Genomic DNA, 11,106 nt, shown 5'->3' with positions numbered 1-11,106 from the left:
TCACTGATAGGGTGATTGGGTGATGGACATTGAGGAGGATATATGCTATGGTGAGATTCACAGACCTGTACCCCTAAAAAAAGCAAGACACTATATGTTCATAAAATTAAAAAACAAACTTTTTTTAAAGAAAATGGAACATTCTAATATTTGCTACAAACCATTTACAATAGGAGATGTGCTTATAATGGATCATTTTCTTCTTCATGTCAATTTCCTGAATTTTACACTATACCCACATTGTTCATAGAATTATTTGCAATCAGTGAAAAAGAAAAGGAAAAAAGAGGAAAACAAGGGGGAGAAATTCTTCAAGAAGTCTAGGAATGACCAATCAATAAAAACTATTTAGAGACTGGGTCAAGATGTCTGACTGAACCTTAGTACATTTCTCTGGTCCTATCTCAGATCCTCTTTTTTTTTTTAAAGATTTTATTTATTTATTTGACACAGAGAGATCACAAGTAGGCAGAGAGGCAGGCAGAGAGAGAGAGGAGGAAGCAGGGTCCCTGCGGAGCAGAGAGCCCGACGCGGGGCTCGATCCCAGGACCCTGAGATCACGACCTGAGCCGAAGGCAGCGGCTTAATCCACTGAGCCACCCAGGCGCCCCTCAGATCCTCTTAAATGGCAGAAAAGCCAGGTGTCTGTATATAAGGAACAACTCTGGGAGAGCTCAGTAAAATAAAGGCAAATTCCTAGAAGATGTAGAGAAGATGGGGCAGTGACACTAGGTGGGGGTGGGGACCCTGAAACCTTGGAGTGCTGAGCCAGCACTTAGGTGGTTTTGGTAGGGGGGTTCTGACTTTTGAAAGGGGTGTGCAAGGTGCCAAGGAGAGCCTCCTATATCCAGAACAGTGGTGAGCATGAGACTTAGACGGGTCAGGATGTTTTGGCAGGAAGGGAGGCTTGTCTCCTGTCAGGAAGCTGTGCTACAGAAAGAAAGAAGAGACCCTGGCAACTGCAGCATTTGGTGGGAGCCAAATGTGGTATTCTCTTTGTTTGCCCCTCCTGCCTATGCATTTTCCCCTCCCAGCTCTTACAAGCAAAAAGCTGGTAGCCTGCTGATACTCCTTGACCACAGGAGGATCCACAGCAGAAGCAGCAGCAAGGTGCCCAATTTGGGTACAAAGCTCACAATCTGCGGCCTTGGTGAGTCTATGTCCCTTGGCCTGGGAGGTGTTGGACAATGGGAGGAAGGATGAAGGGGCGTGCCCTCTATTTCTTTTGCCCCAACCACAGCTCTCTTACTCTAGCATAGCCAGAAAGAACTAGGGAATAATGTTAATGCAGGCACATAGCCAGGATGTTTTGATTTCCAGATTTCCTGTATAGTTTTCAGGGAAAACTTAGGCACAGGGGATGGAGTGCAATAATTAGGAGGAAAGCTCATCATGTCATGCATTGAATATATTTTTTCTCAATTTCCTTTCTTTACCTGTCTTGCTACTGTGCTCCTCACAGATGTGATAACCCCATTTGGAAAGAAGGCTTCAGGGCAGCAGCTCAGGACAGCCACAGGACATACCAGTGTGTCTGTTACCATGATGAAGAGAAAGGCTGCAACACAAGAAGCACAGGCCCACCTCCCAGCCTCAGCGAAGCATAAATGCAGAATTCGGCATGAATGGAAAGATGGAGATGAACCCCAAACATAGTGGAAGAGAACCATTCTGGACTAGGTACCTATAAATCTTTCTTTGTATCTTACAAAATATGATGGATTTGACTGTGTTTATGGATTGAAACTTCACAGAGATGAAAGAGTGTCATCACTTGAAGCCCTTCCTAATAGAATTGCAACCTAGAGAATCAGTGATACACACGTAATAGAAATTATGATTGGCAAAGCACTGGAACATATTTTTGAGACAGAGAAACTTTCCAAAAATGAATGTAAGTGCATGGTCTTAGCTCAGGCACTTGTCATGAACACATGGTTTTACATTACCTATGAGAAAGATCCTGTATTATACAGGTATCAGCTCTTAGATGATTATAAAAATGGTGACCCACACATCCTTCCAGATTCCAATGATTCTCCTCTTACAGAGGGGGAGCTAGGAGAAGTTGTAGACAGCCTTGTAGGCTAACAGCTGGAATATGCCAAAACTGATGACTCTAAGAGAACTGGAATGGTCATTCATCAAGCAGAATCAAAACCCTCTGTGTACTTCATTGAATTTGATGACGATTTCCATATCAATGTCTATGATTTGGTAAAAACAGATTATCTTGAAAATTGCCCAACATGTGAGACTATTTGTAAAATCCATACAAACAAAAGGTCTTGATTGCTCTCTAATTTGTAAGAACAGTCTTCTCCATTTTGCATGCTTTTGCCTGGTAAGAAAAAAAAAAGAAGCAAAGGAAAGAAGCAAATCAAAAAAAAAGGGGGGGGGAGGAGTCAAGATGGCGGAGAAGTAGCAGGCTGAAACTACATCAGGTAGCAGGAGATCAGCTCCATAGCTTATCTAAACATTGCAAACACCTACAAATCCAACGGGAGAGCGAAGAGAAGAAGAACAGCAACTCTAGAAACAGAAAATCAACCACTTTCTGAAAGGTAGGACTGGCGGAGAAGTGAATCTAAAACGACGGGAAGATAGACCAAGGAGGGAGGGGCCGGCTCCCGGCAAGCGGCGGAGGAACGGAGCACAAAATCAGGACTTTTAAAAGTCTGTTCCACTGAGGGACATTGCTCCAGAGGCTAACCCAGGGTGAAGCCCACGCGGGGTCAGCGTGGCCACAGATCCCGCAGGGTCACAGAAGGATCGGGGGTGTCGGAGTGTCACAGAGCTTGCAGGTATTAGAATGGAGAAGCCGGCTGCAGAGACAGAGCCGAGGACTGAACTCTCAGCTCGGGGTTACCTTGAACTGGTCGCGGGCTGGGTGAGCTCGGAGCGCGGCTAGAGGCTGGGGATACGGGAGTGATTGGGTGCTGTCCTCTGGGGGCGCACTGAGGAGTGGGGCCCCAGGCTCTCGGCTCCTCCGGGCCGGAGACTAGGAGGCCGCCATTTTCATTCCCGTCCTCCGGAACTCTACGGAAAGCGTTCAGGGAGAAGAAGCTCCCAAAAGCGAACCCGAGCCGATTACTTAGTCCGGCCGCCGGTAAGGTCGGTGCAATCCCGCCTCGGGCAAAACACTTGAGAGTAACTACAACAGGCCCCTCCCCCAGAAGATCAGCAAAATATCCAGCCAGGACGAAGTTCATCTATCAAGGAAAGTAGGTTCAACTCCTAAGGCAGCAGCGCAATCCCTGAGGAGGAGAAAGCAAAGCACGGAACTCATGGCTTTCTCCCCATGGTTCTTTAGTCTTGCTGGTACTTCAATTTTTTTTCTATTTTCTTTTTTCAATTTTTTTTTCTTTTTTCTTCTTCTGCTAAATTTTTTAAAACTTTTACCCTTTTCTTTTTTAACGTTTTTTTGACTAGTTTATCTAAATATATATATTTTTTCTTTCTTTTTTATATTTTTTCTTTATTTGTTTTATTTTTTAAATTTTTTTTCTTTTTTTTTCCTGAACCTCTTTTTATCCCCTTTCTCCCCCCCACAATTTGGGGTCTCTTCTCATTTGGTTACAGCGCTTTTTTCTTGGGTCTTTGCCATCCTTTTACTATTTTATTTGCTCCTTCATATCCTCTTATCTGGACAAAATGACAAGGCGGAAAAAATCACCACAAACAAAAGAACAAGAGACAGTACCGAAGGCTAGAGACCTAATCAACACAGACATTGGTAATATGTCAGATCAAGAGTTCAGAATGACGATTCTGAACATTCTAGCCAGGCTCGAAAAAGGCATGGTAGATATTAGAGAAACCCTCTCTGGAGATATAAAAGCCCTTTCTGGAGAAATTAAAGAACTAAAATCTAACCAAGTTGAAATCAAAAAAGCTATTAATGAGGTGCAATCAAAAATGGAGGCTCTCACTGCTAGGATCAATGAGGCAGAAGAAAGAATTAGTGATATAGAAGACCAAATGACAGAGAATAAAGAAGCTGAACAAAAGAGGGACAAACAGCTACTGGACCATGAGGGGAGAATTCGAGAGATAAGTGACACCATAAGACGAAACAACATTAGAATAATTGGGATTCCAGAAGAAGAAGAAACAGAGAGGGGAGCAGAAGGTCTATTGGAGAGAATCATTGGAGAGAATTTCCCTAATATGGCAAAGGGAACAAGCATCAAAATCCAGGAGATGCAGAGAACCCCCTCAAAGTCAACAAGAATAGGTCCACACCCCATCACCTAATGGTAAAATTTATAAGTCTTAGTGACAAAGAGAACATCCTGAAAGCAGCCCGAGAAAAGAAGTCTGTAACATACAATGGTAAAAATATTAGATTGGCAGCAGACTTATCCACAGAGACTGGCAAGCCAGGAAGAGCTGGCATGATATATTCAGAGCACTAAACGAGAAAAACATGCAGCCAAGAATACTCTATCCAGCTAGGCAATCATTGAAAATAGAAGGAGAGATAAAAAGCTTCCAGGACAAACAAAAACTGAAAGAATTTGCAAACACCAAACCAGCTCTACAGGAAATATTGAAAGGAGTCCTCTAAGCCAAGAGAGAGCCTAAAAGTAGTAGATCAGAAAGGTATAGAGACAATATACAGTAACAGTCACCTTACAGACTAATAATGGCGCTAAATTCATATCTCTCAATAGTTACCCTGAATGTTAATGGGCTAAATGCCCCAATCAAAAGACACAGGGTATCAGAATGGATAAAAAAACAAAACCCATCAGTATGTCGCCTACAAGAAACTCATTTTAGACACGAAGACACCTCCAGATTTAAAGTGAGGGGGTGGAAAACAATTTACCATGCTAATGGGCATCAGAAGAAAGCTGGGGTGGCAATCCTTATATCAGATCAATTAGATTTTAAGCCAAAGACTATATTAAGAGATGAGGAAGAACACTATATCCTACTCAAAGGGTCTGTCCAACAAGAAGATCTAACAATTTTAAATATCTATGCCCCTAATGTGGGAACAGCCAACTATATCAACCAGTTAATAACAAAATCAAAGAAACACAGCAATAATAATACAATAATCGTAGGGGACTTTAACACCCCCCTCACTGAAATGGACAGATCATCCAAGCAAAAGATCAACAAGGAAATAAAGGCCTTAAATGACACACTGGACCAGATGGACATCACAGATCTATTCAGAACATTTCATCCCAAAGCAACAGAATACACATTCTTCTCTAGTGCACATGGGACCTTCTCCAGAATAGATCACATCCTGGGTCACAAATCAGGTCTCAACCGGTATCAAATGATTGGGATCATTCCCTGCATATTTTCAGACCACAATGCTCTGAAGCTAGAACTCAATCACAAGAGGAAAGCTGGAAAGAACCCAAATGCATGGAGACTAAACATCATCCTTCTAAAGAATGAATGGGTCAACCAGGAAATTAAAGAAGAACTGAAAAAATTCATAGAAACAAATGATAATGAAAACACAACAGTTCAAAATCTGTGGGACACAGCAAAGGCAGTCCTGAGAGGAAAATATATAGCGGTACAAGCCTTTCTCAAGAAACAAGAAAGATCTCAAGTATACAACCTACCGTACACATAAAGGAACTGGAGAAAGAACAAGAAAGAAACCCTAAACCCAGCAGGAGAAGAGAAATCATAAAGATCAGAGCAGAAATCAATGAAATAGAAACCAAAAAAAACAATAGAAAAAATCAATGAAACTAGGAGCTGGTTCTTTGAAAGAATCAATAAGATTGATAAACCCTTGGCCAGACTCATCAAAAAGAAAAGAGAAAGGACCCAAATCAATAAAATCATGAATGAAAGAGGAGAGATCACAACTAACACCAAAGAATACAGAAAATTATAAGCACATACTATGAGCAACTCTACGCCAACAAATTGGACAATCTGGAAGAAATGGATGCATTCCTAGAGACATATAAACTACCACAACTGAACCAGGAAGAAATAGAAAACCTGAACAGGCCCATAACCAGTAAGGAGATTGAAACAGTCATCAAAAATCTCCAAACAAACAAAAGCCCAGGGCCAGATGGCTTCCCAGGGGAATTCTACCAAACATTTAAAGAAGAACTCATTCCTATTCTCCTGAAACTGTTCCAAAAAATAGAAATGGAAAGAAAACTTCCAAACTCATTCTATGAGGCCAGCATCACCTTGATCCCAAAACCAGACAAGGATCCCACCAAAAAAGAGAACTACAGACCAATATCCTTGATGAACAGAGACGCAAAAATTCTCGCCAAAATACTAGCCAATAGGATTCAACAGTACATTAAAAGGATTATTCACCACGATCAAGTGGGATTTATTCCAGGGCTGCAGGGTTGGTTCAACATCCACAAATCAATCAATGTGATAGAACACATTAATAAAAGAAAGAACAAGAACCATATGATACTCTCCATAGATGCTGAAAAAGCATTTGACAAAGTACAGCATCCCTTCCTGATCAAAACTCTTCAAAGTGTAGGGATAGAGGGCACATACCTCAATATTATCAAAGCCATCTATGAAAAACCCACCGCAAATATCATTCTCAATGGAGAAAAACTGAAAGCTTTTCCGTTAAGGTCAGGAACACGGCAGGGATGTCCATTATCACCACTGCTATTCAACATAGTACTAGAAGTCCTAGCCTCAGCAATCAGACAACAAAAAGAAATTAAAGGCATCCAAATTGGTAAAGAAGAAGTCAAACTATCACTCTTCGCAGATGATATGATACTATATGTAGAAAACCCAAAAGACTCCACTCCAAAACTGCTAGAACTTGTCCAGGAATTCAGTGAAGTGTCAGGATATAAAATCAATGCACAGAAATCAGTTGCATTTCTGTACACCAACAACAAGACAGAAGAAAGAGAAATTAAGGAGTCAATCCCATTTACAATTGTACCCAAAACTATAAGATACCTAGGAATAAACCTAACCAAAGAGGCTAAGAATCTATACACAGAAAATTATAAAGTACTCATGAAAGAAATTGAGGAAGACACAAAAAAATGGAAAAATGTTCCATGCTCCTGGATTGGAAGAATAAATATTGTGAAAATGTCCATGCTACCTAAAGCAATCTACACATTTAATGCAATCCCTATCAAAATAGCCTCCATTTTTTTCAAAGAAATGGAACAAATAATCCTAAAATTTATATGGAACCAGAAAAGACCTCAAATAGCCAAAGGAATATTGAAAAAGAAAGCCAAAGTTGGTGGCATCACAATTCCAGACTTCAAGCTCTATTACAAAGCTGTCATCATCAAGATAACATGGTACTGGCACAAAAACAGACACATAGATCAGTGGAACAGAATAGAGAGCCCAGAAATCGACCCTCAACTCTATGGTCAACTAATCTTCGACAAAGCAGGAAAGAATGTCCAATGGAAAAAAGACAGCCTCTTCAATAAATGGTGCTGGGAAAATTGGACAGCCACATGCAGAAAAATGAAATTGGACCACTTCCTTACACCACACACGAAAATAGACTCCAAATGGATGAAGGACCTCAATGTGAGAAAGGAATCCATCCAAATCCTTGAGGAGAACGCAGGCAGCAACCTCTTCGACCTCAGCCGTAGCAACATCTTCCTAGGAACAACGGCAAAGGCAAGGGAAGCAAGGGCAAAAATGAACTATTGGGATTTCATCAAGATCAAAAGCTTTTGCACAGCAAAGGAAACAGTTAACAAAACCAAAAGACAACTGACAGAATGGGAGAAGATATTTGCAAACGACATATCAGATAAAGGGCTAGTATCCAAAATCTATAAGGAACTTAGCAAACTCAACACCCAAAGAACAAACAATCCAATCAAGAAATGGGCAGAGGACATCAACAGACATTTCTGCAAAGAAGACATCCAGATGGCCAACAGACACATGAAAAAGTGCTCCAGATCACTCGGCATCAGGGAAATACAAATCAAAACCACAATGAGATATCACCTCACACCAATCAGAATGACTAAAATTAACAAGTCAGGAAATGACAGATGCTGGCGAGGATGCGGAGAAAGGGGAACCCTCCTCCACTCTTGGTGGGAATGCAAGCTCGTGCAACCACTCTGGAAAACAGCATGGAGGTTCCTCAAAATGTTGAAAATAGAACTACCCTATGACCCAGCAATTGCACTACTGAGTATTTACCCTAAAGATACAGATGTAGTGATCCGAAGGGGCACGTGTACCCGAATGTTTATAGCAGCAATGTCTACAATAGCCAAACTATGGAAAGAACCTAGATGTCCATCAACAGATGAATGGATAAAGAAGATGTGGTATATATACAGAATGGAATACTATGCAGCCATCAAAAGAAATGAAATCTTGCCATTTGCGATGACGTGGATGGAACTAGAGCGTATCATGCTTAGTGAAATAGGTCAATCGGAGAAAGACAACTATCCTATGATCTCCCTGATATGAGGACATGGAGAAGCAACATGGGGGGTTAGTGGGATAGGAGAAGAATAAATGAAACAAGATGGGATTGGGAGGGAGACAAACCATAAATGACTCTTAATCTCACAAAACAAACTGGGGTTGCTGGGGGGAGGTGGGATTGGGAGAGGGGGAGGGGGCTATGGACATTGGGGAGGGGAGGCGAACCATAAGAGACTATGGACTCTGAAAAACAACCTGAGGGTTTTGAAGGGTCAGGGGTGGGAGGTTGGGGGAACAGGTGGTGGGTAATAGAGAGGGCACGTTTTGCATGGAGCACTGGGTGTTGTGCAAAAACAATGAATACTGTTATGCTGAAAAAAAATAAATAAAATGGGAAAAAAAGGGAAGGGAGGAAAGGAAAGGAAAGGGGAAGGAAGGAAGCAAGGAACAAAGGAAGAAGGGAGGGAGGCAAGGAAGGGAGGAAGGAAGGGAGGGAGGAAGGAATAAACTTTCACCATATCAAATATCTTTTAAGAAACCTTTTGCCCATCTCTCCAAACCTTTAACTACTTCTTCTCCACGGGAGAAAGATTGATTTGTCTAATAATGAAAGGGTAAAGTACGACATCCAGTGGCCCTTATTTTCATTTTGAGTTGTGATAATGGATTAAGGTAGCTGAACACCTCTCACCTCATTCTTCTGGGCAGTTGAACTCTCTGCATTCCTTGATGTGTGAAGCTTCTTGAGATATTCAATATGACTATCTGGGTGAGTCTCTTTGCAACCTCAACTGTCTCCCAGGTGACTTCAAAAGTCTAATTTGGGGAGGAGTGGGAAGCCCATTTTAGTCTCCTTTCCCAGTTGAATTAAAGCAAGGCTAACATTTTGCTCCCTTTCTGATTCTTTCACTATTGTTCAACTTGGTTCAAAATCAAGAGGGTAATTACTATGCATTTTAGTATATAAGCATAGGCTGAGAAATCTAGCAAAATTGTGAGGAAGGCAAGCATTTGGAAATAAACCTCCAAGTGTACAAATAAAATTTGGCCATCAATGGCATTAGAGTCTCTGTTGTCTACAGTAGCTCTGGCTGATGCCTGCAAAAAGGGAGTGGGTTTTAACAGATGCAGACTGTGCAGGCAAGCTTTACCACAAGTGGGCTCTGCCAGCTCAATGGAGGATTAAGCCAACCTCTATTCTAATTACATGATGAATATTGGGTATAACAAGGATTGACAGTTCTGTCTAGGATCTCAAAATGAAAGAACAAAAATCTGGAATCAGACGAAGATACAGATTTATTTCTTATCTCAAGGGAGAATCTGAGGGGCAACTGTGTGGCTCAGTCAGTTAAGTGTCTACCTTCAGCTCAGGTCATAATCTCAGGGTCCTGGGATCAAGCCCCATGTCGGGCTCCCCGCTCAGCAGGAATCCTGCTTCTCCCTTTCCCACTCCCCCTGCCTGTGTTCCCTCTCTCACTCTCTCTCTCTCTCTCTGCTAACTAAATGAATGAATGAATTGATGAATGAATGAATAAGTAAATAAGTCTTTTTTAAAAATAAAGAGAATCTGAAAAATTTTAGATTAGGTTTTAGATATGATTCTTAGGGGGCTTCCAAGAAGTGGGCAAGGCACTTGCTAAAAGTAAGAAAGGCTGAAAATGGGCTTTACTCTTTCATGGTATCTTAGCATAGATTAGAATCAGTGTTTGGTGATCAATACACTTATTGATATTTTATGTGCTAGCATTGGTAGATAGAAATATAATAGTTATTTGTTAGTTTCTATTTTTTTAATTTATTATTTTTTCAGCGTAACAGTATTCATTGTTTTTGCACAACACCCAGTGCTCCATGCAATACGTGCCCTCCCTATTACCCACCACCTGGTTCCCCCAACCTCCCACCCCCGCCCCTTCAAAACCCTCAGGTTGTTTTTCAGAGTCCATAGTCTCTTATGGTTCGCCTCCCCTTCCAATTTCCCTCAACTTCCTTCTCCTCTCCATCTCCCAATGTCCTCCATGTCATTTGCTATGCTCCACAAATAAGTGAAACCATATGATACTTGACTCTCTCTGCTTGACTTATTTCACTCAGCATAATCACTTCCAGTCCCATCCATGTTGCTACAAGAGTTGGGTATTCATCTTTCCTTTTTTTTTTAATAAACATATAATGTATTTTTATCCCCAGGGGTACAGGTCTGTGAATCACCAGGTTTACACACTTCACAGCACTCACCATAGCACATACCCTCCCCAATGTCCATAACCCCCTCCCCCTCTCCCAACCCCACCTCCCCGAGCAACCCCCAGTTTGTTTTGTGAAATTAAGAGTTATTTATGGTGTGTCTCCCTCCCAATCCCATCTTGTTTCATTTATTCTTCTCCTATCCCTCTAACCCCCCATGTTGCATCTCCACGTCCTCATATCAGGGAGATCATATGATAGTTGTCTTTCTCCGATTGACTTATTTCACTAAACATGATACCCTCTAGTTCCATCCACGTCGTCGCAAATGGCAAGATTTCATTTCTTTTGATGGCTGCATAGTTAGTTTCTTTTTTAAAATGTTTTACCTTTGCACCATTTCTTGGCTGATCCTATGAAAGTTACATGCAGAAAAAGGTGAGCCCCCTATGGGCTCTCTGCTCAGCAGGGAGCCTGCTTCCTACTCTCTCTGCC

At 41.6% G+C, this 11,106-nt stretch overlaps 1 pseudogene; it reads left to right on the top strand.

Annotated features, from left to right (window-relative positions):
- Positions 1–864: 864 nt before the first annotated feature.
- LOC123934643 overlaps positions 865–11,106 on the top strand; it is a 150,958-nt pseudogene continuing 140,716 nt past the window's right edge.

The sequence above is a fragment of the Meles meles genome, chromosome X, assembly GCF_922984935.1.
Source record: "Meles meles chromosome X, mMelMel3.1 paternal haplotype, whole genome shotgun sequence".
Taxonomy (NCBI): domain Eukaryota; kingdom Metazoa; phylum Chordata; class Mammalia; order Carnivora; family Mustelidae; genus Meles; species Meles meles.
This window is presented reverse-complemented; position numbering and strand designations above follow the sequence as displayed.